Source organism: Stigmatopora nigra, unplaced genomic scaffold (genome assembly GCF_051989575.1).
Source record: "Stigmatopora nigra isolate UIUO_SnigA unplaced genomic scaffold, RoL_Snig_1.1 HiC_scaffold_24, whole genome shotgun sequence".
In the NCBI taxonomy this organism is placed as follows: domain Eukaryota; kingdom Metazoa; phylum Chordata; class Actinopteri; order Syngnathiformes; family Syngnathidae; genus Stigmatopora; species Stigmatopora nigra.
The window spans coordinates 606,232-628,679 of NW_027551603.1; the positions used below are offsets into that span (position 1 = coordinate 606,232).

The window sequence follows — 22,448 nt, forward strand, 5'->3', positions numbered from 1 at the left end:
GCGGGGTATGATACTCACAGCACCTGGTATTCCCAAGCGGTCTCCCAATCAGGTACTAAACAGGCCGAACCATGCTTGGCTTCCGAGATCGGACGAGATCTGGCCTTTTCAGGGTGGTATGGCCGTGAGCAGTACTGCCCTTGCAGATGGACACCCATGAAATGTCGAAAAAGATGCGGGGTATGATGCTCACAGCACCTGGTATTCCCAAGCGGTCTCCCAATCAGGTACTAACCAGGCCGAACCATGCTTGGCTTCCGAGATCGGACGAGATCGGGCCTTTTCAGGGTGGTATGGCCGTGAGCGGTACTGCACTAGCAGATGGACACCCATGAAATGTCGAAAAAGATGCGGGGCATGGTTCTCACAGCACCCGGTATTCCCAAGCGGTCTCCCAATCTGGTACTAAACAAGTCTAACCATGCTTGGCTTCCGAGATCGGACGAGATCGGGCCTTTTCAGGGTGGTATGGCCGTGAGCGGTACTGCACTAGCAGATGGACACCCATGAAATGTCGAAAAAGATGCGGGGTATGATGTACACAGCACCTGGTATTCCCAAGCGGACTCCCAATCAGGTACTAACCAGGCCGAACCATGCTTGGCTTCCGAGATCGGACGAGATCGGGCCTTTTCAGGGAGGTATGGCCGTGAGCGGTACTGCACTAGCAGATGGACACCCATGAAATGTCGAAAAAGATGCGGGGTATGATGCTCACCGCACCTGGTATTCCCAAGCGGTCTCCCAATCAGGTACTAACCAGGCCGAACCATGCTTGGCTGCCGAGATCGGACGAGATCAGGCGAGATCGGGCCTTATCAGGGTGGTATGGCCGTGAGCGGTACTGCTCTTGCAGATGGACACCCATGAAATGTCAAAAAAGATGCGGGGTATGATGCTCACAGCACCTGGTATTCCCAAGCAGTCTCCCAATCAGGTACTAAACAGGCCGAACCATGCTTGGCTTCCGAGATCGGACGAGATCGGGCCTTTTCAGCGTGGTATGGCCGTGAGCGGTACTGCACTAGCAGATGGACACCCATGAAATGTCGAAAAAGATGCTGGGTATGATGCTCACAGCACCTGGTATTCCCAAGCGGTCTGCCAATCAGGTACTAACCAGGCTGAACCATGCTTGGCTGCCTAGATCGGACGAGATCGGGCCTTTTCAGGGTGGTATGGCCGTGAGCGGTACTGCCCTTGCAGATGGACACCCATGAAATGTCAAAAAAGATGCGGGGTATGATGCTCACAGCACCTGGTATTCCCAAGCGGTCTCCCAATCAGGTACTAAACAGGCCGAATCATGCTTGGCTTCCGAGATCGGACGAGATCGGGCCTTTTCAGGGTGGTATGGCCGTGAGCGGTACTGCACTAGCAGATGGACACCCATGAAATGTCGAAAAAGATGCGGGGTATGATGCTTAAAGCACCTGGTATTCCCAAGCGGTCTCCCAATCAGGTACTAAACAGGCCGAACCATGCTTGGCTTCCGAGATCGGACGAGATCGGGCCTTTTCAGGGTGGTATGGCCGTGAGCGGTACTGCACTAGCAGATGGACACCCATGAAATGTCGAAAAAGATGCGGGGTATGATGCTCACAGCACCTGGTATTCCCAAGCAGTTTCCCAATCAGGTACTAAACAGGCCGAACCATGCTTGGCTTCCGAGATCGGACGAGATCGGGCCTTTTTTAGGGTGGTATAGCCATGAGCGGTACTGCTCTTGCAGATGGACACCCATGAAATGTCGAAAAAGATGCGGGGTATGATGCTCACAGCACCTGGTATTCCCAAGCGGTCTCCCAATCAGGTACTAAACAGGCCGAACCATGCTTGGCTGCCGAGATCGGACGAGATCGGGCCTTTTCAGGGTGGTATGGCCGTGAGCGGTACTGCTCTTGCAGATGGACACCCATGAAATGTCGAAAAAGATGCCGGGTATGATGCTCACAGCACCTGGTATTCCCAAGCGGTCTCCCAATCAGGTACTCAACAGGCCGAACTATGCTTGGCTTCCGAGATCGGACGAGATCGGGCCTTTACAGGGTGATATGGCCTTGAGCGGTACTGCTCTTGCAGATGGACACCCATGAAATGTCGAAAAAGATGCGGGGTATGATGCTCACAGCACCTGGTATTCCCAAGCGGTCTCCCAATCAGGTACTAACCAGGCCGTACCATGCTTGGCTTCCGAGATCGAACGAGATCGGGCCTTTTCAGGGTGGTATGGCCGTGAGCGGTACTGCTCTTGCAGATGGACACCCATGAAATGTCGAAAAAGATGCGGGGTATGATGCTCACAGCACCTGGTATTCCCAAGCGGTCTCCCAATCAGGTACTAACCAGGCCGAACCATGCTTGGCTTACGAGATCGGACGAGATCGGGCCTTTTCAGGGTGGTATGGCCGTGAGCGGTACTGCTTTTGCAGATGGACACCCATGAAATGTCGAAAAAGATGCGGGGTATGATACTCACAGCACCTGGTATTCCCAAGCGGTCTCCCAATCAGGTACTAAACAGGCCGAACCATGCTTGGCTTCCGAGATCGGACGAGATCTGGCCTTTTCAGGGTGGTATGGCCATGAGCAGTACTGCCCTTGCAGATGGACACCCATGAAATGTCGAAAAAGATGCGGGGTATGATGCTCACAGCACCTGGTATTCCCAAGCGGTCTCCCAATCAGGTACTAACCAGGCCAAACCATGCTTGGCTTCCGAGATCGGGCGAGATCGGGCCTTTTCAGGGTGGTATGGCCGTGAGCGGTACTGCACTAGCAGATGGACACCCATGAAATGTCGAAAAAGATGCGGGGCATGGTTCTCACAGCACCCGGTATTCCCAAGCGGTCTCCCAATCTGGTACTAAACAAGTCTAACCATGCTTGGCTTCCGAGATCGGACGAGATCGGGCCTTTTCAGGGTGGTATGGCCGTGAGCGGTACTGCACTAGCAGATGGACACCCATGAAATGTCGAAAAAGATGCGGGGTATGATGTACACAGCACCTGGTATTCCCAAGCGGACTCCCAATCAGGTACTAACCAGGCCGAACCATGCTTGGCTTCCGAGATCGGACGAGATCGGGCCTTTTCAGGGAGGTATGGCCGTGAGCGGTACTGCACTAGCAGATGGACACCCATGAAATGTCGAAAAAGATGCGGGGTATGATGCTCACCGCACCTGGTATTCCCAAGCGGTCTCCCAATCAGGTACTAACCAGGCCGAACCATGCTTGGCTGCCGAGATCGGACGAGATCAGGCGAGATCGGGCCTTATCAGGGTGGTATGGCCGTGAGCGGTACTGCTCTTGCAGATGGACACCCATGAAATGTCAAAAAAGATGCGGGGTATGATGCTCACAGCACCTGGTATTCCCAAGCAGTCTCCCAATCAGGTACTAAACAGGCCGAACCATGCTTGGCTTCCGAGATCGGACGAGATCGGGCCTTTTCAGCGTGGTATGGCCGTGAGCGGTACTGCACTAGCAGATGGACACCCATGAAATGTCGAAAAAGATGCTGGGTATGATGCTCACAGCACCTGGTATTCCCAAGCGGTCTGCCAATCAGGTACTAACCAGGCTGAACCATGCTTGGCTGCCTAGATCGGACGAGATCGGGCCTTTTCAGGGTGGTATGGCCGTGAGCGGTACTGCTCTTGCAGATGGACACCCATGAAATGTCAAAAAAGATGCGGGGTATGATGCTCACAGCACCTGGTATTCCCAAGCGGTCTCCCAATCAGGTACTAAACAGGCCGAATCATGCTTGGCTTCCGAGATCGGACGAGATCGGGCCTTTTCAGGGTGGTATGGCCGTGAGCGGTACTGCACTAGCAGATGGACACCCATGAAATGTCGAAAAAGATGCGGGGTATGATGCTTAAAGCACCTGGTATTCCCAAGCGGTCTCCCAATCAGGTACTAAACAGGCCGAACCATGCTTGGCTTCCGAGATCGGACGAGATCGGGCCTTTTCAGGGTGGTATGGCCGTGAGCGGTACTGCACTAGCAGATGGACACCCATGAAATGTCGAAAAAGATGCGGGGTATGATGCTCACAGCACCTGGTATTCCCAAGCAGTTTCCCAATCAGGTACTAAACAGGCCGAACCATGCTTGGCTTCCGAGATCGGACGAGATCGGGCCTTTTTTAGGGTGGTATAGCCATGAGCGGTACTGCTCTTGCAGATGGACACCCATGAAATGTCGAAAAAGATGCGGGGTATGATGCTCACAGCACCTGGTATTCCCAAGCGGTCTCCCAATCAGGTACTAAACAGGCCGAACCATGCTTGGCTGCCGAGATCGGACGAGATCGGGCCTTTTCAGGGTGGTATGGCCGTGAGCGGTACTGTACTAGCAGATGGACACCCATGAAATGTCGAAAAAGATGCGGGGTATGATGCTCACAGCACCTGGTATTCCCAAGCGGTCTCCCAATCAGGTACTAACCAGCCGAACCATGCTTGGCTGCCGAGATCGAGCCTTTTCAGGGTGGTATGGCCGTGAGCGGTACTGCTCTTGCAGATGGACACCCATGAAATGTCGAAAAAGATGCGGGGTATAATGCTCACAGCCCCTGGTATTCCCAAGCGGTCTCCCAATCAGGTACTAAACAGGCCGAATTATGTTTGGCTTCCGAGATCGGACGAGATCGGGTCTTTTCAGGGTGGTATGGCCGTGAGCGGTACTGCTCTTGCAGATGGACACCCATGAAATGTCGAAAAATTTGTGGGGTATGATGCTCACAGCACCAGGTATTCCCAAGCGGTCTCCCAATCAGGTACTAAACAGGCCGAACCATGCTTGGCTGCTGAGATCGGACGAGATCGGGCCTTTTCAGGGTGGTATCGCCGTGAGCGGTACTGCTCTTGCAGATGGACACCCATGAAATGTCGAAAAAGATGCGGGGTATGATGCTCACAGCACCTGGTATTCCCAAGCGGTCTCCCAATCAGGTACTAAACAGGCCGAACCTTGCTTGGCTGCTGAGATCGGACGAGATCGGGCCTTTTCAGGGTGGTATGGCCGTGAGCGGTACTGCTCTTGCAGATGGACACCCATGAAATGTCGAAAAAGATGCGGGGTATGATGCTCACAGCACATGGTATTGCCAAGCGGTCTCGCAATCAGGTACTAACCAGGCCGAACCATGCTTGGCTTCTGAGATCGGACGAGATCGGACGAGATCGGGCCTTTTCAGGGTGGTATGGCCGTGAGCGGTACTGCACTAGCAGATGGACACCCATGAAATGTCGAAAAAGATGCGGGGTATGATGCTCACAGCACCTGGTATTCACAAGCAGTCTCCCAATCAGGTATTAACCAGGCTGAACCATGCTTGGCTGCCGAGATCGGACGAGATCGGGCGAGATCGGGCCTTATCAGGGTGGTATGGCCGTGAGCGGTACTGCTCTTGCAGATGGACACCCATGAAATGTCGAAAAAGATGCGGGGTATGATGCTCACAGCACCTGGTATTCTCAAGCGGTCTCCCAATCAGGTACTAACCAGGCCGAACCATGCTTGGCTGCCGAGTTCGGACGGGATCGGGCGAGATCGGGCCTTTTCAGGGTGGTATGGCCGTGAGCGGTACTGCTTTTGCAGATGGACACCCATGAAATGTCGAAAAAGATGCGGGGTATGATGCTCACAGCACGTGGTATTCCCAAGCGGTCTCCCAATCAGGTACTAACCAGGCCGAACCATGCTTGGCTGCCGAGATCGGACGAGATCGGACGAGATCGGGCCTTTTCAGGGTGGTATGGCCGTGAGCGGTACTGCACTAGCAGATGGACACCCATGAAATGTCGAAAAAGATGCGGGGTATGATGCTCACAGCACCTGGTATTCCCAAGCGGTCTCCCAATCAGGTACTAACCAGGCCGAACGATGCTTGGCTTCCTAGATCGGGCGAGATCGGGCCTTTTCAGGGTGGTATGGCCGTGAGCGGTACTGCTTTTGCAGATGGACACCCATGAAATGTCGAAAAAGATGCGGGGTATGATGCTCGCAGCACCTGGTATTCCCAAGCGGTCTCCCAATCAGGTACTTACCAGGCCGAACCATGCTTGGCTTCCGAGATCGGAGGAGATTGGGCCTTTTCAGGGTGGTATGGCCGTGAGCGGTACTACTCTTGCAGATGGACACCCATGAAATGTCGAAAAAGATGCGGGGCAAGATGCTCACAGCACCTGGTATTCCCAAGCGGTCTCCCAATCAGGTACTAAACAGGCGGAACCCTGCTTGGTTGCCGAGATCGGACGAGATCGGGCCTTATCAGGGTGGTATGGCCGTGAATGGTACTGCTCTTGCAGATGGACACCCATGAAATGTCGAAAAAGGTGCGGGGTATGATGCTCACAGCACCTGGTATTCCCAAGCAGTCTCCCAATCAGGTACTAACCAGGCCGAATCATGCTTGGCTGCCGAGATCGGACGAGATCGGGCGAGATCGGGCCTTTTCAGGGTGGTATGGCCGTGAGCGGTACTGCTCTTGCAGATGGACACCCATGAAATGTCGAAAAAGATGCGGGGCAAGATGCTCACAGCACCTGGTATTCCCAAGCTGTCTCCCAATCAGGTACTAAACAGGCGGAACCCTGCTTGGCTGCCGAGATCGGACGAGATCGGGCCTTATCAGGGTGGTATGGCCGTGAATGGTACTGCTCTTGCAGATGGACACCCATGAAATGTCAAAAAAGGTGCGGGGTATGATGCTCACAGCACCTGGTATTCCCAAGCGGTCTCCCAATCAGGTACTAACCAGGCCGAACCATGCTTGGCTGCCGAGATCGGACGAGATCGGGCGAGATCGGGCCTTTTCAGGGTGGTATGGCCGTAAACGGTACTGCTCTTGCAGATGGACACCCATGAAATGTCGAAAAAGATGCGGGGTATGATGCTCACAGCACCTGGTATTCCCAAGCGGTCTCCCAATCAGGTACTAACCAGGCCGAACCATGCTTGGCTGCCGAGATCGGACGAGATCGGGCGAGATCGGGCCTTATCAGGGTGGTATGGCTGTGAGCGGTACTGCTCTTGCAGATGGACACCCATGAAATGTCGAAAAAGTTGCAGGGTATGATGCTCACAGCACCTGGTATTCCCAAGCTGTCTCCCAATCAGGTACTAACCAGGCCGAACGATGCTTGGCTGCCGAGATCGGACGAGATCGGACGAGATCGGGCCTTTTCAGGGTGGTATGGCCGTGAGCGGTACTGCACTAGCAGATGGACACCCATGAAATGTCGAAAAAGATGCGGGGTATGATGCTCACAGCACCTGGTATTCCCAAGCGGTCTCACAATCAGGTACTAAACAGGCCAAACCATGCTTGGCTTCCGAGATCGGACGAGATCGGGCCTTATCAGGGTGGTATGGCCGTGAGCGGTACTGCTCTTGCAGATGGACAGCCATGAAATGTCGAAAAAGATGCGGGGTATGATGCTCACAGCACCTGGTATTCCCAAGCGGTCTCCCAATCAGGTACTGACCAGGCCGAACCATGCTTGGCTTCCGAGATCGGACGAGATCGGGCCTTTTCAGGGTGGTATGGCCGTGGGCGGTACTGTACTAGCAGATGGACACCCATGAAATGTCGAAAAAGATGCGGGGTATGATGCTCACAGCACCTGGTATTCCCAAGCGGTCTCCCAATCAGGTACTAACCAGGCCGAACCATGCTTAGCTGCCGAGATCGGACGAGAGCGGGCGAGATCGGGCCTTTTCAGGGTGGTATGGCCGTGAGCGGTACTGCACTAGCAGATGGACACCCATGAAATGTCGAAAAAGATGCGGGGGTATGATGCTCAAAGTACCTGGTATTCCCAAGCGGTCTCCCAATCAGGTACTAACCAGGCCGAACCATACTTGGCTGCCGAGATCGGGCGAGATCGGGCCTTTTCAGGGTGGTATGGCCGTGAGCTGTACTGCTCCTGCAGATGGACACCCATGAAATGTCGAAAAAGATGCGGGGTATGATGCTCACAGCACCTGGTATTCCCAAGCGGTCTCCCAATCAGGTACTAAACAGGCCGAACCATGCTTGGCTGCCGAGATCGGACGAGATCGGACGAGATCGGGCCTTTTCAGGGTGGTATGGCCGTGAGCGGTACTGCACTAGCAGATGGACACCCATGAAATGTCGAAAAAGATGCGGGGTATGATGCTCACAGCACCTGGTATTCCCAAGCGGTCTCCCAATCAGGTACTAACCAGGCCGAACGATGCTTGGCTTCCTAGATCGGGCGAGATCGGGCCTTTTCAGGGTGGTATGGCCGTGAGCGGTACTGCTTTTGCAGATGGACACCCATGAAATGTCGAAAAAGATGCGGGGTATGATGCTCGCAGCACCTGGTATTCCCAAGCGGTCTCCCAATCAGGTACTTACCAGGCCGAACCATGCTTGGCTTCCGAGATCGGAGGAGATTGGGCCTTTTCAGGGTGGTATGGCCGTGAGCGGTACTACTCTTGCAGATGGACACCCATGAAATGTCGAAAAAGATGCGGGGCAAGATGCTCACAGCACCTGGTATTCCCAAGCGGTCTCCCAATCAGGTACTAAACAGGCGGAACCCTGCTTGGTTGCCGAGATCGGACGAGATCGGGCCTTATCAGGGTGGTATGGCCGTGAATGGTACTGCTCTTGCAGATGGACACCCATGAAATGTCGAAAAAGGTGCGGGGTATGATGCTCACAGCACCTGGTATTCCCAAGCAGTCTCCCAATCAGGTACTAACCAGGCCGAATCATGCTTGGCTGCCGAGATCGGACGAGATCGGGCGAGATCGGGCCTTTTCAGGGTGGTATGGCCGTGAGCGGTACTGCTCTTGCAGATGGACACCCATGAAATGTCGAAAAAGATGCGGGGCAAGATGCTCACAGCACCTGGTATTCCCAAGCGGTCTCCCAATCAGGTACTAAACAGGCGGAACCATGCTTGGCTTCCGAGATCGGAGGAGATTGGGCCTTTTCAGGGTGGTATGGCCGTGAGCGGTACTATTCTTGCAGATGGACACCCATGAAATGTCGAAAAAGATGCGGGGCAAGATGCTCACAGCACCTGGTATTCCCAAGCTGTCTCCCAATCAGGTACTAAACAGGCGGAACCCTGCTTGGCTGCCGAGATCGGACGAGATCGGGCCTTATCAGGGTGGTATGGCCGTGAATGGTACTGCTCTTGCAGATGGACACCCATGAAATGTCGAAAAAGGTGCGGGGTATGATGCTCACAGCACCTGGTATTCCCAAGCGGTCTCCCAATCAGGTACTAACCATGCCGAACCATGCTTGGCTGCCGAGATCGGACGAGATCGGGCGAGATCGGGCCTTTTCAGGGTGGTATGGCCGTAAACGGTACTGCTCTTGCAGATGGACACCCATGAAATGTCGAAAAAGATGCGGGGTATGATGCTCACAGCACCTGGTATTCCCAAGCGGTCTCCCAATCAGGTACTAACCAGGCCGAACCATGCTTGGCTGCCGAGATCGGACGAGATCGGGCGAGATCGGGCCTTATCAGGGTGGTATGGCTGTGAGCGGTACTGCTCTTGCAGATGGACACCCATGAAATGTCGAAAAAGTTGCAGGGTATGATGCTCACAGCACCTGGTATTCCCAAGCTGTCTCCCAATCAGGTACTAACCAGGCCGAACGATGCTTGGCTGCCGAGATCGGACGAGATCGGACGAGATCGGGCCTTTTCAGGGTGGTATGGCCGTGAGCGGTACTGCACTAGCAGATGGACACCCATGAAATGTCGAAAAAGATGCGGGGTATGATGCTCACAGCACCTGGTATTCCCAAGCGGTCTCCCAATCAGGTACTAAACAGGCCAAACCATGCTTGGCTTCCGAGATCGGACGAGATCGGGCCTTATCAGGGTGGTATGGCCGTGAGCGGTACTGCTCTTGCAGATGGACAGCCATGAAATGTCGAAAAAGATGCGGGGTATGATGCTCACAGCACCTGGTATTCCCAAGCGGTCTCCCAATCAGGTACTGACCAGGCCGAACCATGCTTGGCTTCCGAGATCGGACGAGATCGGGCCTTTTCAGGGTGGTATGGCCGTGAGCGGTACTGCACTAGCAGATGGACACCCATGAAATGTCGAAAAAGATGCGGGGTATGATGCTCAAAGTACCTGGTATTCCCAAGCGGTCTCCCAATCAGGTACTAACCAGGCCGAACCATACTTGGCTGCCGAGATCGGGCGAGATCGGGCCTTTTCAGGGTGGTATGGCCGTGAGCTGTACTGCTCCTGCAGATGGACACCCATGAAATGTCGAAAAAGATGCGGGGTATGATGCTCACAGCACCTGGTATTCCCAAGCGGTCTCCCAATCAGGTACTAAACAGGCCGAACCATGCTTGGCTGCCGAGATCGGACGAGATCGGGCCTCTTCAGGGTGGTATGGCCGTGAGCGGTACTGCACTAGCAGATGGACACCCATGAAATGTCGAAAAAGATGCGGGGTATGATGCTCACAGCACCTGGTATTTCCAAGCGGTCTACCAATCAGGTACTAACCAGGCCGAACCATGCTTGGCTTCCAAGAACGGACGAGATCGGGCCTTTTCAGGGTGGTATGGCCGTGAGCGGTACTGCACTAGCAGATGGACACCCATGAAATGTCGAAAAAGATGCGGGGTACGATGCTCACAGCACCTGGCATTCCCAAGCGGTCTTCCAACCAGGTACTAACCAGGCCGAACCATGCTTGGCTTCCGAGATCGGACGAGATCGGGCCTTTTCAGGGTGGTATGGCCGTGAGCGGTACTGCTGTTGCAGATGGACACCCAATAAATGTCGAAAAAGATGCGGGGCATGGTTCTCACAGCACCTGATATTCCCAAGCGGTCTCCCAATCTGGTACTAAACAAGTCTAACCATGCTTGGCTTCCGAGATCGGACGAGATCGGGCCTTTTCAGGGTGGTATGGCCGTGAGCGGTACTGCACTAGCAGATGGACACCCATGAAATGTCGAAAAAGATGCGGGGTATGATGTACACAGCACCTGGTATTCCCAAGCGGACTCCCAATCAGGTACTAACCAGGACGAACCATGCTTGGCTTCCAAGATCGGACGAGATCGGGCCTTTTCAGGGTGGTATGGCCGTGAGCGGTACTGCACTAGCAGATGGACACCCATGAAATGTCGAAAAAGATGCGGGTTATGATGCTCACAGCACCTGGTATTCCCAAGCGATCTCCCAATCAGGTACTAACCAGGCCGAACCATGCTTGGCTTCCGAGATCGGGCGAGATCGAGCCTTTTCAGGGTGGTATGGCCGTGAGCGGTACTGTTCTTGCAGATGGACACCCATGAAATGTCGAAAAAGATGCGGGGTATGATGCTCACAGCACCTGGTATTCCCAAGCGGTCTCCCAATCAGGTACTAAACAGGCCGAACCATGCTTGGCTGCCGAGATCGGACGAGATCGGGCCTTTTCAGGGTGGTATGGCCGTGAGCGGTACTGCACTAGCAGATGGACACCCATGAAATGTCGAAAAAGACGCGGGGTATGATGCTCACAGCACCTGGTATTCCCAAGCAGTCTCCCAACCAGGTACTAACCAGGCCAAACCATGCTTGGCTTCCGAGATCGGACGAGATCGGGCCTTTTCAGGGTGGTATGGCCGTGAGCGGTACTGCTCTTGCAGATGGACACCCATGAAATGTCGAAAAAGATGCGGGGTATGATGCTCACAGCACCTGGTATTCCCAAGCGGTCTCCCAATCAGGTACTAAACAGGCCGAACCATGCTTGGCTGCCGAGATCGGACGAGATCGGGCCTTTTCAGGGTGGTATGGCCGTGAGCGGTACTGCACTAGCAAATGGACACCCATGAAATGTCGAAAAAGATGCAGGGTATGATGCTCACAGCACCTGGTATTCCCAGAAGGTCTCCCAACTAGGTACTAACCAGGCCGAACCATGCTTAGCTTCCGAGATCAGATGAGATCGGGCCTTTTCAGGGTGGTATGGCCGTGAGCGATACTGCTTTTGCAGATGGACACCCATGAAATGTCGAAAAAGATGCGGGGTATGATGCTCACAGCACCTGGTATTCCCAAGCGGTCTCCCAATCAGGTACTAACCAGGCCGAACTATGCTTGGCTTCCAAGATCGGGCGAGATCGGGCCTTTTCAGGGTGGTATGGCCGTGAGCGGTACTGCTCTTGCAGATGGACACCCATGAAATGTCGAAAAAGATGCAGGGTATGATGCTCACAGCACCTGGTATTCCCAAGCGGTCTCCCAATCAGGCACTAAACAGGCCGAACCATGCTTGGCTTCCAAGATCGGACGAGATCGGGCCTTTTCAGGGTGGTATGGCCGTGAGCGGTACCGTCCTTGCAGATGGACACCCATGAAATGTCGAAAAAGATGCGGGGTATGATGCTCAGAGCACCTGGTATTCCCAAGCGGTCTCCCAATCAGGTACTAAACAGGCCGAACCATGCTTGGCTTCCACGATCGGACGAGATCGGGCCTTTTCAGGGTGGTATGGCCGTGAGCGGTACTGCACTTGCAGATGGACACCCATGAAATGTCGAAAAAGATGCGGGGTATGGTGCTCACAGCATCTGGTATTCCCAAGCGGTCTCCCAATCAGGTACTAAACAGGCCGAACCATGCTTGGCTTCCGAGATCGGACGAGATCGGGCCTTTTCAGGGTGGTATGGCCGTGAGCGGTACTGCACTAGCAGATGGACACCCATGAAATGTCGAAAAAGATGCGAGGTATGATGCTCACAGCACCTGGTATTCCGAAGCGGTCTCCCAATCAGGTACTAAACAGACCGAACCATGCTTGGCTGCCGAGATCGGACGAGATCGGGCCTTTTCAGGGTGGTATGGCCGTGAGCAGTACTGCACTAGCAGATGGACACCCATGAAATGTCGAAAAAGATGCGGGGTATGATGCTCACAGCACCTGGTATTTCCAAGCGGTCTACCAATCAGGTACTAACCAGGCCGAACCATGCTTGGCTTCCAAGAACGGACGAGATCGGGCCTTTTCAGGGTGGTATGGCCGTGAGCGGTACTGCACTAGCAGATGGACACCCATGAAATGTCGAAAAAGATGCGGGGTACGATGCTCACAGCACCTGGCATTCCCAAGCGGTCTTCCAACCAGGTACTAACCAGGCCGAACCATGCTTGGCTTCCGAGATCGGACGAGATCGGGCCTTTTCAGGGTGGTATGGCCGTGAGCGGTACTGCTGTTGCAGATGGACACCCAATAAATGTCGAAAAAGATGCGGGGCATGGTTCTCACAGCACCTGATATTCCCAAGCGGTCTCCCAATCTGGTACTAAACAAGTCTAACCATGCTTGGCTTCCGAGATCGGACGAGATCGGGCCTTTTCAGGGTGGTATGGCCGTGAGCGGTACTGCACTAGCAGATGGACACCCATGAAATGTCGAAAAAGATGCGGGGTATGATGTACACAGCACCTGGTATTCCCAAGCGGACTCCCAATCAGGTACTAACCAGGACGAACCATGCTTGGCTTCCAAGATCGGACGAGATCGGGCCTTTTCAGGGTGGTATGGCCGTGAGCGGTACTGCACTAGCAGATGGACACCCATGAAATGTCGAAAAAGATGCGGGTTATGATGCTCACAGCACCTGGTATTCCCAAGCGATCTCCCAATCAGGTACTAACCAGGCCGAACCATGCTTGGCTTCCGAGATCGGGCGAGATCGAGCCTTTTCAGGGTGGTATGGCCGTGAGCGGTACTGTTCTTGCAGATGGACACCCATGAAATGTCGAAAAAGATGCGGGGTATGATGCTCACAGCACCTGGTATTCCCAAGCGGTCTCCCAATCAGGTACTAACCAGGCCGAACCATGCTTGGCTTCCGAGTTCGGACGAGATTGGGCCTTTTCAGGGTGGTATGGCCGTGAGCGGTACTGCACTAGCAGATGGACACCCATGAAATGTCGAAAAAGATGCGGGGTATGATGCTCACAGCACCTGGTATTCCCAAGCGGTCTCCCAATCAGGTACTAAACAGGCCGAACCATGCTTGGCTGCCGAGATCGGACGAGATCGGGCCTTTTCAGGGTGGTATGGCCGTGAGCGGTACTGCACTAGCAGATGGACACCCATGAAATGTCGAAAAAGACGCGGGGTATGATGCTCACAGCACCTGGTATTCCCAAGCAGTCTCCCAACCAGGTACTAACCAGGCCAAACCATGCTTGGCTTCCGAGATCGGACGAGATCGGGCCTTTTCAGGGTGGTATGGCCGTGTGCGGTACTGCTCCTGCAGATGGACACCCATGAAATGTCGAAAAAGATGCAGGGTATGATGCTCACAGCACCTGGTATTCCCAAGCGGTCTCCCAATCAGGTACTAACCAGGCCGAACCATGCTTGGATTCCGAGATCGGGCGAGATCGGGCCTTTTCAGGGTGGTATGGCCGTGAGCGGTACTGCTCTTGCAGATGGACACCCATGAAATGTCGAAAAAGATGCGGCGTATGATGCTCACAGCACCTGGTATTCCCAAGCGGTCTCCCATTCAGGTACTAAACAGGCCGAACCATGCTTGGCTGCCGCGATCGGACGAGATCGGGCCTTTTCAGGGTGGTATGGCCGTGAGCGGTACTGCTCTTGCAGATGGACACCCATTAAATGTCGAAAAAGATGCGGGGTATGATGCTCACAGCACCTGGTATTCCCAAGCGGTCTCCCAATCAGGTACTAACCAGGCCGAACCATGCTTGGCTTCCGAGATCGGACAATCGGGCCTTTTCAGGGTGGTATGGCCGTGAGCGGTACTGCACTAGCAGATGGACACCCATGAAATGTCGAAAAAGATGCGGGGTATGATGCTCACAGCACCTGGTATTTCCAAGCAGTCTCCCAATCAGGTACTAACCAGGCCGAACCATGCTTGGCTTTCCGAGATCGGACGAGATCGGGCCTTTTCAGGGTGGTATGGCCGTGAGCGGTACTGCACTAGCAGATGGACACCCATGAAATGTCGAAAAAGATGCGGGGTATGATGCTCACAGCACCTGGTATTTCCAAGCGGTCTCCCAATCAGGTACTAACCAGTCCGAACCATGCCTGGCTTCCGAGATCGGACGAGATCGGGCCTTTTCAGGGTGGTATGGCCGTGAGCGGTACTGCACTAGCAGATGGACACCCATGAAATGTCGAAAAAGATGCGGGGTATGATGCTCACAGCACCTGGTATTCCCAAGCGGTCTCCCAATCAGGTACTAACCAGGCCGAACCATGCTTGGCTTCCGAGATCGGACAATCGGGCCTTTTCAGGGTGGTATGGCCGTGAGCGGTACTGCACTAGCAGATGGACACCCATGAAATGTCGAAAAAGATGCGGGGTATGATGCTCACAGCACCTGGTATTTCCAAGCAGTCTCCCAATCAGGTACTAACCAGGCCGAACCATGCTTGGCTTTCCGAGATCGGACGAGATCGGGCCTTTTCAGGGTGGTATGGCCGTGAGCGGTACTGCACTAGCAGATGGACACCCATGAAATGTCGAAAAAGATGCGGGGTATGATGCTCACAGCACCTGGTATTCCCAAGCGGTCTCCCAATCAGGTAGTAACCAGGCCGAATCATGCTTGGCTGCCGAGATCGGGCGAGATCGGGCCTTTTCAGGGTGGTATGGCCGTGAGCAGTACTGCTCTTGCAGATGGACACCCATTAAATGTCGAAAAAGATGCGGGGTATGATGCTCACAGCACCTGGTATTTCCAAGCGGTCTCCCAATCAGGTACTAACCAGGCCTAACCATGCTTGGCTTCCGAGATCGGACAATCGGGCCTTTTCAGGGTGGTATGGCCGTGAGCGGTACTGCACCACCAGATGGACACCCATGAAATGTCGAAAAAGATGCGGGGTATGATGCTCACAGCACCTGGTATTCCCAAGCGGTCTCCCAATCAGCTACGAACCAGGCCGAACCATGCTTGGCTTCCGAAATCGGAAGAGATCGGGCCTTTTCAGGGTGGTATGGCCGAGAGCGGTACTGCTCTTGCAGATGGACACCCATGAAATGTCGAAAAAGATGCGGGGTATGATGCTCACAGCACCTGGTATTCCCAAGCAGTCTCCCAATCAGGTACTAAACAGGCCGAACCATGCTCGGCTTCCGAGATCGGACGAGATCGGGCGAGATCGGGCCTTATCAGGGTGGTATGGCCGTGAGCGGTACTGCTCTTGCAGATGGACACCCATGAAATGTCGAAAAAGATGCGGGGTATGATGCTCACAGCACCTGGTATTCCCAAGCGGTCTCCCAATCAGGTACTAACCAGGCCGAACCATGCTTGGCTTCTGAGATCGGACGAGATCGGGCGAGATCGGGCCTTATCAGGGTGGTATGACTGTGAGCGGTACTCTCCTTGCAGATGGACACCCATGAAATGTCGAAAAAGATGCGGGGTATGATGCTCACAGCACCTGGTATTCCCAAGCGGTCTCCCAATCAAGTACTAACCAGGCCGAACCATGCTTGGCTGCCGAAATCGGACGAGATCGGGCGAGATCGGGCCTTATCAGGGTGGTATGGCTGTGAGCGGTACTGCTCTTGCAGATGGACACCCATGAAATGTCGAAAAAGATGCAGGGTATGATGCTCACAGCACCTGGTATTCCCAAGCGGTCTCCCAATCAGGTACTAACCAGTCCGAACGATGCTTGGCTGCCGAGATCGGACGAGATCGGACGAGATCGGGCCTTTTCAGGGTGGTATGGCCGTGAGCGGTACTGCACTAGCAGATGGACACCCATGAAATGTCGAAAAAGATGCGGGGTATGATGCTCACAGAACCTGGTATTCCCAAGCGGTCTCCCAATCAGGTACTAAACAGGCCCAAACCATGCTTGGCTTCCGAGATCGGACGAGATCGGGCCTTATCAGGGTGGTATGGCCGTGAGCGGTACTGCACTAGCAGATGGACACCCATGAAATGTCGAAAAAGATGCGGGGTATGATGCTCACAGCACCTGGTATTCCGAAGCGGTCTCCCAATCAGGTACTAAACAGGCCGAACCATGCTTGGCTGCCGAGATCGGACAAGATCGGGCCTTTTCTGGGTGGTATGGCCGTGAGCGGTACTGCACTAGCAGATGGACACCCATGAAATGTCGAAAAAGATGCGGGGTATGATGCTCACAGCACCTGGTATTCCGAAGCGGTCTCCCAATCAGGTACTAAACAGGCCGAACGATGCTTGGCTGCCGAGATCGGACGAGATCGGGCCTTTTCAGGGTGGTATGGCCGTGAGCGGTACTGCACTAGCAGATGGACACCAATGAAATGTCGAAAAAGATGCAGGGTATGATGCTCACAGAACCTGGTATTCCCAAGCAGTCTCCCAATCAGGTACTAACCAGGCCGGACCATGCTTGGCTTCCGAGATCGGGCCTTTTCAGGGTGGTATGGCCTTGAGCGGTACTGCTTTTGCAGATGGACACCCATGAAATGTCGAAAAAGATGCGGGGTATGATGCTCACAGCACCTGGTATTCCCAAGCGGTCTTCCAACCAGGTACTAACCAGGCCGAACCATGCTTGGCTTCCGAGATCGGACGAGATCGGGCCTTTTCAGGGTGGTATGGCCGTGAGCGGTACTGCTCCTGCAGATGGACACCCATGAAATGTCGAAAAAGATGCGGGGTATGATGCTCACTGCACCTGGTATTCCCAAGCGGTCTCCCAATCAGGTACTAACCAGGCCGAACCATGCTTGGCTTCCGAGATCGGACGAGATCGGGCCTTTTCAGGGTGGTATGGCCGTGAGCGGTACTGCTCATGCAGATGGACACCCATGAAATGTCGAAAAAGATGCGGGGTATGATGCTCACAGCACCTGGTATTCGCAAGCGGTCTCCCAATCAGGTACTGACCAGGCCGGACCATACTTGGCTTCCGAGATCGGACGAGAACGGGCCTTTTCAGGGTGGTATGGCCGTGAGCGGTACTGTACTAGCAGATGGACACCCATGAAATGTCGAAAAAGATGCGGGGTATGATGCTCACAGCACCTGGTATTCCCAAGCGGTCTCCCAATCAGGTACTAACCAGGCCGAACCATGCTTGGCTGCCGAGATCGGACGAGAGCGGGCGAGATCGGGCCTTATCAGGGTGGTATGGCCGTGAGCGGTACTGCTCTTGCAGATGGACACCCATGAAATGTCGAAAAAGATGCGGGGTATGATGCTCACAGCACCTGGTATTCCCAAGCGGTCTCCCAATCAGGTACTAACCAGGCCGGACCATGCTTGGCTTCCGAGATCGGACGAGATCGGGCCTTTTCAGGGTGGTATGGCCGTGAGCGGTACTGCTCCTGCAGATGGACACCCATGAAATGTCGAAAAAGATGCGGGGTATGATGCTCACAGCACCTGGTATTCCCAAGCGGTCTCCCAATCAGGTACTAACCAGGCCGAACCATGCTTGGCCTCCGAGATCGGACTAGATCGGGCCTTTTCAGGGTGGTATGGCCGTGAGCGGTACTGCGCTAGCAGATGGACACCCATGAAATGTCGAAAAAGATGCGGGGTATGATGCTCACAGCACCTGGTATTCCCAAGCGGTCTCCTAATCAGGTACTGACCAGGCCGAACCATGCTTGGCTTCCGAGATCGAACGAGATCGGGCCTTTTCAGGGTGGTATGGCCGTGAGCGGTACTGTACTAGCAGATGGACACCCATGAAATGTCGAAAAAGATGCGGGGTATGATGCTCACAGCACCTGGTATTCCCAAGCGGTCTCCCAATCAGGTACTAACCAGGCCGAACCATGCTTGGCTGCCGAGATCGGACGAGATCGGACGAGATCGGGCCTTTTCAGGGTGGTATGGCAGTGAGCGGTACTGCTCTTGCAGATGGACACCCATGAAATGTCGAAAAAGATGCAGGGTATGATGCTCACAGCACCTGGTATTCCCAAGCGGTCTCCCAATCAGGTACTAAACAGGCCGAACCATGCTTGGCTTCCGAGATCAGACGAGATCGGGCCTTTTCAGGGTGGTATGGCCGTGAGCGGTACTGCACTAGCAGATGGACACCCATGAAATGTCGAAAAAGATGCGGGGCAAGATGCTCACAGCACCTGGTATTCCCAAGCGGTCTCCCAATCAGGTACTAACCAGGCCGAAACATGCTTGGCTTCCGAGATCGGATGAGATTTGGCCTTTTCAGGGTGGTATGGCCATGAGCGGTACTGCTATTGCAGATGGACACCCATGAAATGTCGAAAAAGATGCGGGGTATGATGCTCACAGCACCTGGTATTCCCAAGCGGTCCCCCAATCAGGTACTAAACAGGCCGAACCATGCTCGGCTTCCGAGATCGGACGAGATCGGGCGAGATCGGGCCTTATCAGGGTGGTATGGCCGTGAGCGGTACTGCTCTTGCAGATGGACACCCATGAAATGTCGAAAAAGATGCGGGGTATGATGCTCACAGCACCTGGTATTCCCAAGCGGTCTCCCAATCAGGTACTAACCAGACCGAACCATGCTTGGCTTCCGAGATCGGACGAGATCGGGCCTTTTCAGGGTGGTATGGCCGTGAGCGGTACTGCTCTTGCAGATGGACACCCATGAAATGTCGAAAAAGATGCGGGGTATGATGCTCACAGCACCTGGTATTCCCAAGCGGTCTCCCAATCAGGTACTAACCAGGCCGAACCATGCTTGGCTTCCGAGATCGGACGAGATCGGGCCTTTTCAGGGTGGTATGGCCATGAGCGGTACTCTCCTTGCAGATGGACACCCATGAAATGTCGAAAAAGATGCGGGGTATGATGCTCACAGCACCTGGTATTCCCAAGCGGTTTCCCAATCAGGTACTAACCAGGCCGAACCATGCTTGGCTGCCGAGATCGGACGAGATCGGGCGAGATCGGGCCTTATCAGGGTGGTATGGCTGTGAGCGGTACTGCTCTTGCAGATGGACACCCATGAAATGTCGAAAAAGTTGCAGGGTATGATGCTCACAGCACCTGGTATTCCCAAGCGGTCTCCCAATCAGGTACTAACCAGGCCGAACGATGCTTGGCTGCCGAGATCGGACGAGATCGGACGAGATCGGGCCTTTTCAGGGTGGTATGGCCGTGAGCGGTACTGCACTAGCAGATGGACACCCATGAAATGTCGAAAAAGATGCGGGGTATGATGCTCACAGCACCTGGTATTCCCAAGCGGTCTCCCAATCAGGTACTAAACAGGCCGAACCATGCTTGCTGCCGAGATCGGACGAGATCGGGCCTTTTCAGGGTGGTATGGCCGTGAGCGGTACTGCACTAGCAGATGGACACCCATGAAATGTCGAAAAAGATGCGGGGTATGATGCTCACAGCACCTGGTATTCCCAAGCGGTCTCCCAATCAGGTACTAACCAGGCCGGACCATGCTTGGCTTCTGAGATCGGATGAGATCGGGCCTTTTCAGGGTGGTATGGCCGTGAGCGGTACTGTTCTTGCAGATGGACACCCATGAAATGTCGAAAAAGATGCGGGGTATGATGCTCACGGCACCTGGTATTCCCAAGCGGTCTCCCAATCAGGTACTAACCAGGCCGTACCATGCTTGGCTTCCGAGATCGAACGAGATCGGGCCTTTTCAGGGTGGTATGGCCGTGAGCGGTACTGCACTTGCAGATGGACACCCATGAAATGTCGAAAAAGATGCGGGGTATGATGCTCACAGCACCTGGTATTCCCAAGCAGTCTCCCAATCAGGTACTAACCAGGCCAAACCATGCTTGGCTTCCGAGATCGGACGAGATCGGGCCTTTTCGGGGTGGTATGGCCGTGAGCGGTACTGCTTTTGCAGATGGACACCCATGAAATGTCGAAAAAGATGCGGGGTATGATACTCACAGCACCTGGTATTCCCAAGCGGTCTCCCAATCAGGTACTAAACAGGCCGAACCATGCTTGGCTTCCGAGATCGGAGGATATCGGGCCTTTTCAGGGTGGTATGGCCGTGAGCGGTACTGCTCTTGCAGATGGACACCCATGAAATGTCGAAAAAGATGCGGGGTATGATGCTCACAGCACCTGGTATTCCCAAGCGGTCTCCCAATCAGGTACTAACCAGGCCGAACTATGCTTGGCTTTCGAGATCGGACGAGATCGGGCCTTTTCAGGGTGGTATGGCCGTGAGCGGTACTGCTCCTGCAGATGGACACCCATGAAATGTCGAAAAAGATGCGGGGCATGACGCTCACAGCACCTGGTATTCCCAAGCGGTCTCCCAATCAGGTACTAACCAGGCCAAACCATGCTTGGCTGCCAAGATCGGACAAGATCGGGCCTTTTCAGGGTGGTATGGCCGTGAGCGGTACTGCTCTTGCAGATGGACACCCATGAAATGTCGAAAAAGATGCAGGGTATGATGCTCACAGCACCTGATATTCCCAAACGGTCTCCCAATCAGGTACTAACCAGGCCGAACCATGCTTGGCTTCCGAGATTAGACAAGATCGGGCCTTTTCAGGGTGGTATGGCCGTGAGCAGTACTGCTCTTGCAGATGGACACCCATGAAATGTCGAAAAAGATGCGGGGTATGATGCTCACAGCACCTGGTATTCCCAAGCGGTCTCCCAATCAGGTACTAACCAGGCCGAACCATGCTTGGCTGCCGAGATCGGACGAGATCGGGCGAGATCGGGCCTTTTCAGGGTGGTATGGCCGTGAGTTGTACTGCTTTTGCAGATGGACACCCATGAAATGTCGAAAAAGATGCGGGGTATGATGCTCACAGCACCTGGTATTCCCAAGCGGTCTCCCAATCAGGTACTAAACAGGCCGAACCATGCTTGGCTGCCGAGATCGGACGAGATCGGGCCTTTTCAGGGTGGTATGGCCGTGAGCGGTACTGCTCTTGCAGATGGACACCCATGAAATGTCGAAAAAGATGCGGGGTATGATGCTCACAGCACCTGGTATTCCCAAGCGGTCTCCCAATCAGATACTAACCAGGCCGAACGATGCTTGGCTTCCGAGATCGGACGAGATCGGGCCTTTTCAGGGTGGTATGGCCGTGAGCGGTACTGCTATTGCAGATGGACACCCATGAAATGTCGAAAAAGATGCGGGGTATGATGCTCACTGCACCTGGTATTCCCAAGCGGTCTCCCATTCAGGTACTAACCTGGCCGAATCATGCTTGGCTGCTGAGATCGGACGAGATCAGGCCTTATCAGGGTGGTATGGCCGTGAGAGGTACTGCTCTTGCAGATGGACACCCATGAAATGTCGAAAAAGATGCGGGGTATGATGCTCACAGCACCTGGTATTCCCAAGCGGTCTCCCAATCAGGTACTAACCAGGCCGAACCATGCTTGGCTTCCGAGATCGGACGAGATCGGGCCTTTTCAGGGTGGTATGGCCGTGAGCGGTACTGCGCATGCAGATGGACACCCATGA

General features: G+C 54.2%; 1 non-coding gene and 120 pseudogenes across 1 annotated transcript; all 121 read right to left on the minus strand.

Moving 5' to 3' along the window:
* Positions 1 to 11: 11 nt before the first annotated feature.
* On the minus strand, positions 12 to 130 carry LOC144191791 (5S ribosomal RNA; annotated as a pseudogene).
* Positions 131 to 186: 56 nt separating this feature from the next.
* LOC144189388 (5S ribosomal RNA) lies at positions 187 to 305 on the minus strand (annotated as a pseudogene).
* A 56-nt stretch (positions 306 to 361) lies between these two features.
* LOC144191900 (5S ribosomal RNA) lies at positions 362 to 480 on the minus strand (annotated as a pseudogene).
* A 56-nt stretch (positions 481 to 536) lies between these two features.
* On the minus strand, positions 537 to 655 carry LOC144181813 (5S ribosomal RNA; annotated as a pseudogene).
* Positions 656 to 711: 56 nt separating this feature from the next.
* Positions 712 to 840, minus strand: LOC144186165 (5S ribosomal RNA; annotated as a pseudogene).
* A 56-nt stretch (positions 841 to 896) lies between these two features.
* LOC144181716 (5S ribosomal RNA) lies at positions 897 to 1,015 on the minus strand (annotated as a pseudogene).
* A 56-nt stretch (positions 1,016 to 1,071) lies between these two features.
* On the minus strand, positions 1,072 to 1,190 carry LOC144186103 (5S ribosomal RNA; annotated as a pseudogene).
* A 56-nt stretch (positions 1,191 to 1,246) lies between these two features.
* LOC144190288 (5S ribosomal RNA) lies at positions 1,247 to 1,365 on the minus strand (annotated as a pseudogene).
* Positions 1,366 to 1,421: 56 nt separating this feature from the next.
* On the minus strand, positions 1,422 to 1,540 carry LOC144182804 (5S ribosomal RNA; annotated as a pseudogene).
* Positions 1,541 to 1,596: 56 nt separating this feature from the next.
* LOC144186556 (5S ribosomal RNA) lies at positions 1,597 to 1,716 on the minus strand (annotated as a pseudogene).
* Positions 1,717 to 1,772: 56 nt separating this feature from the next.
* Positions 1,773 to 1,891, minus strand: LOC144188698 (5S ribosomal RNA; annotated as a pseudogene).
* Positions 1,892 to 1,947: 56 nt separating this feature from the next.
* Positions 1,948 to 2,066, minus strand: LOC144186616 (5S ribosomal RNA; annotated as a pseudogene).
* Positions 2,067 to 2,122: 56 nt separating this feature from the next.
* LOC144183376 (5S ribosomal RNA) lies at positions 2,123 to 2,241 on the minus strand (annotated as a pseudogene).
* Positions 2,242 to 2,297: 56 nt separating this feature from the next.
* LOC144189351 (5S ribosomal RNA) lies at positions 2,298 to 2,416 on the minus strand (annotated as a pseudogene).
* A 56-nt stretch (positions 2,417 to 2,472) lies between these two features.
* Positions 2,473 to 2,591, minus strand: LOC144182431 (5S ribosomal RNA; annotated as a pseudogene).
* Positions 2,592 to 2,647: 56 nt separating this feature from the next.
* LOC144188038 (5S ribosomal RNA) lies at positions 2,648 to 2,766 on the minus strand (annotated as a pseudogene).
* A 56-nt stretch (positions 2,767 to 2,822) lies between these two features.
* LOC144191901 (5S ribosomal RNA) lies at positions 2,823 to 2,941 on the minus strand (annotated as a pseudogene).
* A 56-nt stretch (positions 2,942 to 2,997) lies between these two features.
* LOC144181814 (5S ribosomal RNA) lies at positions 2,998 to 3,116 on the minus strand (annotated as a pseudogene).
* A 56-nt stretch (positions 3,117 to 3,172) lies between these two features.
* Positions 3,173 to 3,301, minus strand: LOC144186166 (5S ribosomal RNA; annotated as a pseudogene).
* Positions 3,302 to 3,357: 56 nt separating this feature from the next.
* Positions 3,358 to 3,476, minus strand: LOC144181717 (5S ribosomal RNA; annotated as a pseudogene).
* A 56-nt stretch (positions 3,477 to 3,532) lies between these two features.
* LOC144186105 (5S ribosomal RNA) lies at positions 3,533 to 3,651 on the minus strand (annotated as a pseudogene).
* Positions 3,652 to 3,707: 56 nt separating this feature from the next.
* On the minus strand, positions 3,708 to 3,826 carry LOC144190289 (5S ribosomal RNA; annotated as a pseudogene).
* Positions 3,827 to 3,882: 56 nt separating this feature from the next.
* LOC144182805 (5S ribosomal RNA) lies at positions 3,883 to 4,001 on the minus strand (annotated as a pseudogene).
* A 56-nt stretch (positions 4,002 to 4,057) lies between these two features.
* Positions 4,058 to 4,177, minus strand: LOC144186557 (5S ribosomal RNA; annotated as a pseudogene).
* A 56-nt stretch (positions 4,178 to 4,233) lies between these two features.
* Positions 4,234 to 4,352, minus strand: LOC144188699 (5S ribosomal RNA; annotated as a pseudogene).
* A 220-nt stretch (positions 4,353 to 4,572) lies between these two features.
* Positions 4,573 to 4,691, minus strand: LOC144184393 (5S ribosomal RNA; annotated as a pseudogene).
* A 56-nt stretch (positions 4,692 to 4,747) lies between these two features.
* LOC144182770 (5S ribosomal RNA) lies at positions 4,748 to 4,866 on the minus strand (annotated as a pseudogene).
* Positions 4,867 to 4,922: 56 nt separating this feature from the next.
* LOC144191500 (5S ribosomal RNA) lies at positions 4,923 to 5,041 on the minus strand (annotated as a pseudogene).
* A 426-nt stretch (positions 5,042 to 5,467) lies between these two features.
* On the minus strand, positions 5,468 to 5,596 carry LOC144181980 (5S ribosomal RNA; annotated as a pseudogene).
* Positions 5,597 to 5,652: 56 nt separating this feature from the next.
* LOC144186057 (5S ribosomal RNA) lies at positions 5,653 to 5,781 on the minus strand (annotated as a pseudogene).
* Positions 5,782 to 5,837: 56 nt separating this feature from the next.
* On the minus strand, positions 5,838 to 5,956 carry LOC144185258 (5S ribosomal RNA; annotated as a pseudogene).
* A 56-nt stretch (positions 5,957 to 6,012) lies between these two features.
* On the minus strand, positions 6,013 to 6,131 carry LOC144184103 (5S ribosomal RNA; annotated as a pseudogene).
* Positions 6,132 to 6,187: 56 nt separating this feature from the next.
* On the minus strand, positions 6,188 to 6,306 carry LOC144183795 (5S ribosomal RNA; annotated as a pseudogene).
* Positions 6,307 to 6,362: 56 nt separating this feature from the next.
* On the minus strand, positions 6,363 to 6,491 carry LOC144185980 (5S ribosomal RNA; annotated as a pseudogene).
* Positions 6,492 to 6,547: 56 nt separating this feature from the next.
* LOC144186723 (5S ribosomal RNA) lies at positions 6,548 to 6,666 on the minus strand (annotated as a pseudogene).
* A 56-nt stretch (positions 6,667 to 6,722) lies between these two features.
* LOC144183861 (5S ribosomal RNA) lies at positions 6,723 to 6,851 on the minus strand (annotated as a pseudogene).
* Positions 6,852 to 6,907: 56 nt separating this feature from the next.
* LOC144183003 (5S ribosomal RNA) lies at positions 6,908 to 7,036 on the minus strand (annotated as a pseudogene).
* Positions 7,037 to 7,277: 241 nt separating this feature from the next.
* Positions 7,278 to 7,396, minus strand: LOC144191831 (5S ribosomal RNA; annotated as a pseudogene).
* A 56-nt stretch (positions 7,397 to 7,452) lies between these two features.
* LOC144189627 (5S ribosomal RNA) lies at positions 7,453 to 7,571 on the minus strand (annotated as a pseudogene).
* Positions 7,572 to 7,627: 56 nt separating this feature from the next.
* LOC144182584 (5S ribosomal RNA) lies at positions 7,628 to 7,756 on the minus strand (annotated as a pseudogene).
* A 57-nt stretch (positions 7,757 to 7,813) lies between these two features.
* Positions 7,814 to 7,932, minus strand: LOC144185908 (5S ribosomal RNA; annotated as a pseudogene).
* Positions 7,933 to 7,988: 56 nt separating this feature from the next.
* Positions 7,989 to 8,117, minus strand: LOC144184535 (5S ribosomal RNA; annotated as a pseudogene).
* A 56-nt stretch (positions 8,118 to 8,173) lies between these two features.
* Positions 8,174 to 8,292, minus strand: LOC144185260 (5S ribosomal RNA; annotated as a pseudogene).
* A 56-nt stretch (positions 8,293 to 8,348) lies between these two features.
* LOC144184105 (5S ribosomal RNA) lies at positions 8,349 to 8,467 on the minus strand (annotated as a pseudogene).
* A 56-nt stretch (positions 8,468 to 8,523) lies between these two features.
* On the minus strand, positions 8,524 to 8,642 carry LOC144183796 (5S ribosomal RNA; annotated as a pseudogene).
* Positions 8,643 to 8,698: 56 nt separating this feature from the next.
* LOC144185982 (5S ribosomal RNA) lies at positions 8,699 to 8,827 on the minus strand (annotated as a pseudogene).
* Positions 8,828 to 8,883: 56 nt separating this feature from the next.
* LOC144185876 (5S ribosomal RNA) lies at positions 8,884 to 9,002 on the minus strand (annotated as a pseudogene).
* Positions 9,003 to 9,058: 56 nt separating this feature from the next.
* On the minus strand, positions 9,059 to 9,177 carry LOC144186724 (5S ribosomal RNA; annotated as a pseudogene).
* A 56-nt stretch (positions 9,178 to 9,233) lies between these two features.
* LOC144186322 (5S ribosomal RNA) lies at positions 9,234 to 9,362 on the minus strand (annotated as a pseudogene).
* A 56-nt stretch (positions 9,363 to 9,418) lies between these two features.
* On the minus strand, positions 9,419 to 9,547 carry LOC144183004 (5S ribosomal RNA; annotated as a pseudogene).
* A 241-nt stretch (positions 9,548 to 9,788) lies between these two features.
* On the minus strand, positions 9,789 to 9,907 carry LOC144188028 (5S ribosomal RNA; annotated as a pseudogene).
* A 56-nt stretch (positions 9,908 to 9,963) lies between these two features.
* On the minus strand, positions 9,964 to 10,082 carry LOC144187300 (5S ribosomal RNA; annotated as a pseudogene).
* A 56-nt stretch (positions 10,083 to 10,138) lies between these two features.
* On the minus strand, positions 10,139 to 10,257 carry LOC144185909 (5S ribosomal RNA; annotated as a pseudogene).
* A 56-nt stretch (positions 10,258 to 10,313) lies between these two features.
* On the minus strand, positions 10,314 to 10,432 carry LOC144190259 (5S ribosomal RNA; annotated as a pseudogene).
* A 56-nt stretch (positions 10,433 to 10,488) lies between these two features.
* LOC144184798 (5S ribosomal RNA) lies at positions 10,489 to 10,607 on the minus strand (annotated as a pseudogene).
* Positions 10,608 to 10,663: 56 nt separating this feature from the next.
* Positions 10,664 to 10,782, minus strand: LOC144188010 (5S ribosomal RNA; annotated as a pseudogene).
* A 56-nt stretch (positions 10,783 to 10,838) lies between these two features.
* LOC144191282 (5S ribosomal RNA) lies at positions 10,839 to 10,957 on the minus strand (annotated as a pseudogene).
* A 56-nt stretch (positions 10,958 to 11,013) lies between these two features.
* Positions 11,014 to 11,132, minus strand: LOC144185591 (5S ribosomal RNA; annotated as a pseudogene).
* A 56-nt stretch (positions 11,133 to 11,188) lies between these two features.
* LOC144191955 (5S ribosomal RNA) lies at positions 11,189 to 11,307 on the minus strand (annotated as a pseudogene).
* A 56-nt stretch (positions 11,308 to 11,363) lies between these two features.
* On the minus strand, positions 11,364 to 11,482 carry LOC144188700 (5S ribosomal RNA; annotated as a pseudogene).
* A 56-nt stretch (positions 11,483 to 11,538) lies between these two features.
* Positions 11,539 to 11,657, minus strand: LOC144182027 (5S ribosomal RNA; annotated as a pseudogene).
* Positions 11,658 to 11,713: 56 nt separating this feature from the next.
* On the minus strand, positions 11,714 to 11,832 carry LOC144188701 (5S ribosomal RNA; annotated as a pseudogene).
* A 56-nt stretch (positions 11,833 to 11,888) lies between these two features.
* LOC144187038 (5S ribosomal RNA) lies at positions 11,889 to 12,007 on the minus strand. Its single transcript, XR_013324835.1, has one exon. It is a non-coding gene; the product is annotated as a 5S ribosomal RNA (ribosomal RNA).
* Positions 12,008 to 12,063: 56 nt separating this feature from the next.
* Positions 12,064 to 12,182, minus strand: LOC144182997 (5S ribosomal RNA; annotated as a pseudogene).
* Positions 12,183 to 12,238: 56 nt separating this feature from the next.
* LOC144182441 (5S ribosomal RNA) lies at positions 12,239 to 12,357 on the minus strand (annotated as a pseudogene).
* Positions 12,358 to 12,413: 56 nt separating this feature from the next.
* On the minus strand, positions 12,414 to 12,532 carry LOC144186401 (5S ribosomal RNA; annotated as a pseudogene).
* Positions 12,533 to 12,588: 56 nt separating this feature from the next.
* LOC144190937 (5S ribosomal RNA) lies at positions 12,589 to 12,707 on the minus strand (annotated as a pseudogene).
* Positions 12,708 to 12,763: 56 nt separating this feature from the next.
* Positions 12,764 to 12,882, minus strand: LOC144182573 (5S ribosomal RNA; annotated as a pseudogene).
* A 56-nt stretch (positions 12,883 to 12,938) lies between these two features.
* On the minus strand, positions 12,939 to 13,057 carry LOC144184800 (5S ribosomal RNA; annotated as a pseudogene).
* Positions 13,058 to 13,113: 56 nt separating this feature from the next.
* On the minus strand, positions 13,114 to 13,232 carry LOC144188011 (5S ribosomal RNA; annotated as a pseudogene).
* A 56-nt stretch (positions 13,233 to 13,288) lies between these two features.
* LOC144191283 (5S ribosomal RNA) lies at positions 13,289 to 13,407 on the minus strand (annotated as a pseudogene).
* A 56-nt stretch (positions 13,408 to 13,463) lies between these two features.
* On the minus strand, positions 13,464 to 13,582 carry LOC144185592 (5S ribosomal RNA; annotated as a pseudogene).
* A 56-nt stretch (positions 13,583 to 13,638) lies between these two features.
* LOC144191956 (5S ribosomal RNA) lies at positions 13,639 to 13,757 on the minus strand (annotated as a pseudogene).
* A 56-nt stretch (positions 13,758 to 13,813) lies between these two features.
* LOC144188642 (5S ribosomal RNA) lies at positions 13,814 to 13,932 on the minus strand (annotated as a pseudogene).
* A 56-nt stretch (positions 13,933 to 13,988) lies between these two features.
* Positions 13,989 to 14,107, minus strand: LOC144188702 (5S ribosomal RNA; annotated as a pseudogene).
* A 56-nt stretch (positions 14,108 to 14,163) lies between these two features.
* On the minus strand, positions 14,164 to 14,282 carry LOC144188330 (5S ribosomal RNA; annotated as a pseudogene).
* Positions 14,283 to 14,338: 56 nt separating this feature from the next.
* Positions 14,339 to 14,457, minus strand: LOC144187414 (5S ribosomal RNA; annotated as a pseudogene).
* Positions 14,458 to 14,513: 56 nt separating this feature from the next.
* Positions 14,514 to 14,632, minus strand: LOC144191261 (5S ribosomal RNA; annotated as a pseudogene).
* Positions 14,633 to 14,688: 56 nt separating this feature from the next.
* Positions 14,689 to 14,805, minus strand: LOC144183706 (5S ribosomal RNA; annotated as a pseudogene).
* A 56-nt stretch (positions 14,806 to 14,861) lies between these two features.
* LOC144183413 (5S ribosomal RNA) lies at positions 14,862 to 14,981 on the minus strand (annotated as a pseudogene).
* A 56-nt stretch (positions 14,982 to 15,037) lies between these two features.
* Positions 15,038 to 15,156, minus strand: LOC144185315 (5S ribosomal RNA; annotated as a pseudogene).
* A 56-nt stretch (positions 15,157 to 15,212) lies between these two features.
* LOC144183707 (5S ribosomal RNA) lies at positions 15,213 to 15,329 on the minus strand (annotated as a pseudogene).
* Positions 15,330 to 15,385: 56 nt separating this feature from the next.
* Positions 15,386 to 15,505, minus strand: LOC144183414 (5S ribosomal RNA; annotated as a pseudogene).
* A 56-nt stretch (positions 15,506 to 15,561) lies between these two features.
* Positions 15,562 to 15,680, minus strand: LOC144184705 (5S ribosomal RNA; annotated as a pseudogene).
* A 56-nt stretch (positions 15,681 to 15,736) lies between these two features.
* Positions 15,737 to 15,853, minus strand: LOC144184817 (5S ribosomal RNA; annotated as a pseudogene).
* A 56-nt stretch (positions 15,854 to 15,909) lies between these two features.
* LOC144185143 (5S ribosomal RNA) lies at positions 15,910 to 16,028 on the minus strand (annotated as a pseudogene).
* A 56-nt stretch (positions 16,029 to 16,084) lies between these two features.
* Positions 16,085 to 16,213, minus strand: LOC144186897 (5S ribosomal RNA; annotated as a pseudogene).
* Positions 16,214 to 16,269: 56 nt separating this feature from the next.
* Positions 16,270 to 16,398, minus strand: LOC144185297 (5S ribosomal RNA; annotated as a pseudogene).
* A 56-nt stretch (positions 16,399 to 16,454) lies between these two features.
* LOC144184752 (5S ribosomal RNA) lies at positions 16,455 to 16,583 on the minus strand (annotated as a pseudogene).
* A 56-nt stretch (positions 16,584 to 16,639) lies between these two features.
* Positions 16,640 to 16,768, minus strand: LOC144187236 (5S ribosomal RNA; annotated as a pseudogene).
* A 56-nt stretch (positions 16,769 to 16,824) lies between these two features.
* Positions 16,825 to 16,944, minus strand: LOC144191326 (5S ribosomal RNA; annotated as a pseudogene).
* Positions 16,945 to 17,000: 56 nt separating this feature from the next.
* Positions 17,001 to 17,119, minus strand: LOC144185380 (5S ribosomal RNA; annotated as a pseudogene).
* Positions 17,120 to 17,175: 56 nt separating this feature from the next.
* On the minus strand, positions 17,176 to 17,294 carry LOC144183679 (5S ribosomal RNA; annotated as a pseudogene).
* Positions 17,295 to 17,515: 221 nt separating this feature from the next.
* Positions 17,516 to 17,634, minus strand: LOC144183212 (5S ribosomal RNA; annotated as a pseudogene).
* A 56-nt stretch (positions 17,635 to 17,690) lies between these two features.
* Positions 17,691 to 17,809, minus strand: LOC144188956 (5S ribosomal RNA; annotated as a pseudogene).
* Positions 17,810 to 17,865: 56 nt separating this feature from the next.
* Positions 17,866 to 17,984, minus strand: LOC144185000 (5S ribosomal RNA; annotated as a pseudogene).
* Positions 17,985 to 18,040: 56 nt separating this feature from the next.
* LOC144184919 (5S ribosomal RNA) lies at positions 18,041 to 18,169 on the minus strand (annotated as a pseudogene).
* A 56-nt stretch (positions 18,170 to 18,225) lies between these two features.
* LOC144182673 (5S ribosomal RNA) lies at positions 18,226 to 18,344 on the minus strand (annotated as a pseudogene).
* Positions 18,345 to 18,400: 56 nt separating this feature from the next.
* Positions 18,401 to 18,519, minus strand: LOC144191625 (5S ribosomal RNA; annotated as a pseudogene).
* Positions 18,520 to 18,575: 56 nt separating this feature from the next.
* LOC144190632 (5S ribosomal RNA) lies at positions 18,576 to 18,694 on the minus strand (annotated as a pseudogene).
* A 56-nt stretch (positions 18,695 to 18,750) lies between these two features.
* LOC144184959 (5S ribosomal RNA) lies at positions 18,751 to 18,879 on the minus strand (annotated as a pseudogene).
* A 56-nt stretch (positions 18,880 to 18,935) lies between these two features.
* On the minus strand, positions 18,936 to 19,054 carry LOC144188118 (5S ribosomal RNA; annotated as a pseudogene).
* Positions 19,055 to 19,110: 56 nt separating this feature from the next.
* On the minus strand, positions 19,111 to 19,229 carry LOC144185054 (5S ribosomal RNA; annotated as a pseudogene).
* Positions 19,230 to 19,285: 56 nt separating this feature from the next.
* On the minus strand, positions 19,286 to 19,414 carry LOC144186234 (5S ribosomal RNA; annotated as a pseudogene).
* A 56-nt stretch (positions 19,415 to 19,470) lies between these two features.
* Positions 19,471 to 19,589, minus strand: LOC144188222 (5S ribosomal RNA; annotated as a pseudogene).
* Positions 19,590 to 19,645: 56 nt separating this feature from the next.
* LOC144185502 (5S ribosomal RNA) lies at positions 19,646 to 19,764 on the minus strand (annotated as a pseudogene).
* Positions 19,765 to 19,820: 56 nt separating this feature from the next.
* On the minus strand, positions 19,821 to 19,949 carry LOC144184317 (5S ribosomal RNA; annotated as a pseudogene).
* Positions 19,950 to 20,005: 56 nt separating this feature from the next.
* Positions 20,006 to 20,134, minus strand: LOC144185663 (5S ribosomal RNA; annotated as a pseudogene).
* Positions 20,135 to 20,190: 56 nt separating this feature from the next.
* On the minus strand, positions 20,191 to 20,308 carry LOC144182161 (5S ribosomal RNA; annotated as a pseudogene).
* A 56-nt stretch (positions 20,309 to 20,364) lies between these two features.
* Positions 20,365 to 20,483, minus strand: LOC144189041 (5S ribosomal RNA; annotated as a pseudogene).
* A 56-nt stretch (positions 20,484 to 20,539) lies between these two features.
* LOC144182181 (5S ribosomal RNA) lies at positions 20,540 to 20,658 on the minus strand (annotated as a pseudogene).
* A 56-nt stretch (positions 20,659 to 20,714) lies between these two features.
* On the minus strand, positions 20,715 to 20,833 carry LOC144189678 (5S ribosomal RNA; annotated as a pseudogene).
* Positions 20,834 to 20,889: 56 nt separating this feature from the next.
* On the minus strand, positions 20,890 to 21,008 carry LOC144184401 (5S ribosomal RNA; annotated as a pseudogene).
* Positions 21,009 to 21,064: 56 nt separating this feature from the next.
* On the minus strand, positions 21,065 to 21,183 carry LOC144190559 (5S ribosomal RNA; annotated as a pseudogene).
* A 56-nt stretch (positions 21,184 to 21,239) lies between these two features.
* LOC144191873 (5S ribosomal RNA) lies at positions 21,240 to 21,358 on the minus strand (annotated as a pseudogene).
* A 56-nt stretch (positions 21,359 to 21,414) lies between these two features.
* Positions 21,415 to 21,533, minus strand: LOC144184109 (5S ribosomal RNA; annotated as a pseudogene).
* Positions 21,534 to 21,589: 56 nt separating this feature from the next.
* Positions 21,590 to 21,718, minus strand: LOC144183815 (5S ribosomal RNA; annotated as a pseudogene).
* A 56-nt stretch (positions 21,719 to 21,774) lies between these two features.
* Positions 21,775 to 21,893, minus strand: LOC144188703 (5S ribosomal RNA; annotated as a pseudogene).
* A 56-nt stretch (positions 21,894 to 21,949) lies between these two features.
* On the minus strand, positions 21,950 to 22,068 carry LOC144191241 (5S ribosomal RNA; annotated as a pseudogene).
* A 56-nt stretch (positions 22,069 to 22,124) lies between these two features.
* On the minus strand, positions 22,125 to 22,243 carry LOC144183842 (5S ribosomal RNA; annotated as a pseudogene).
* Positions 22,244 to 22,299: 56 nt separating this feature from the next.
* Positions 22,300 to 22,418, minus strand: LOC144189400 (5S ribosomal RNA; annotated as a pseudogene).
* Positions 22,419 to 22,448: the final 30 nt, after the last annotated feature.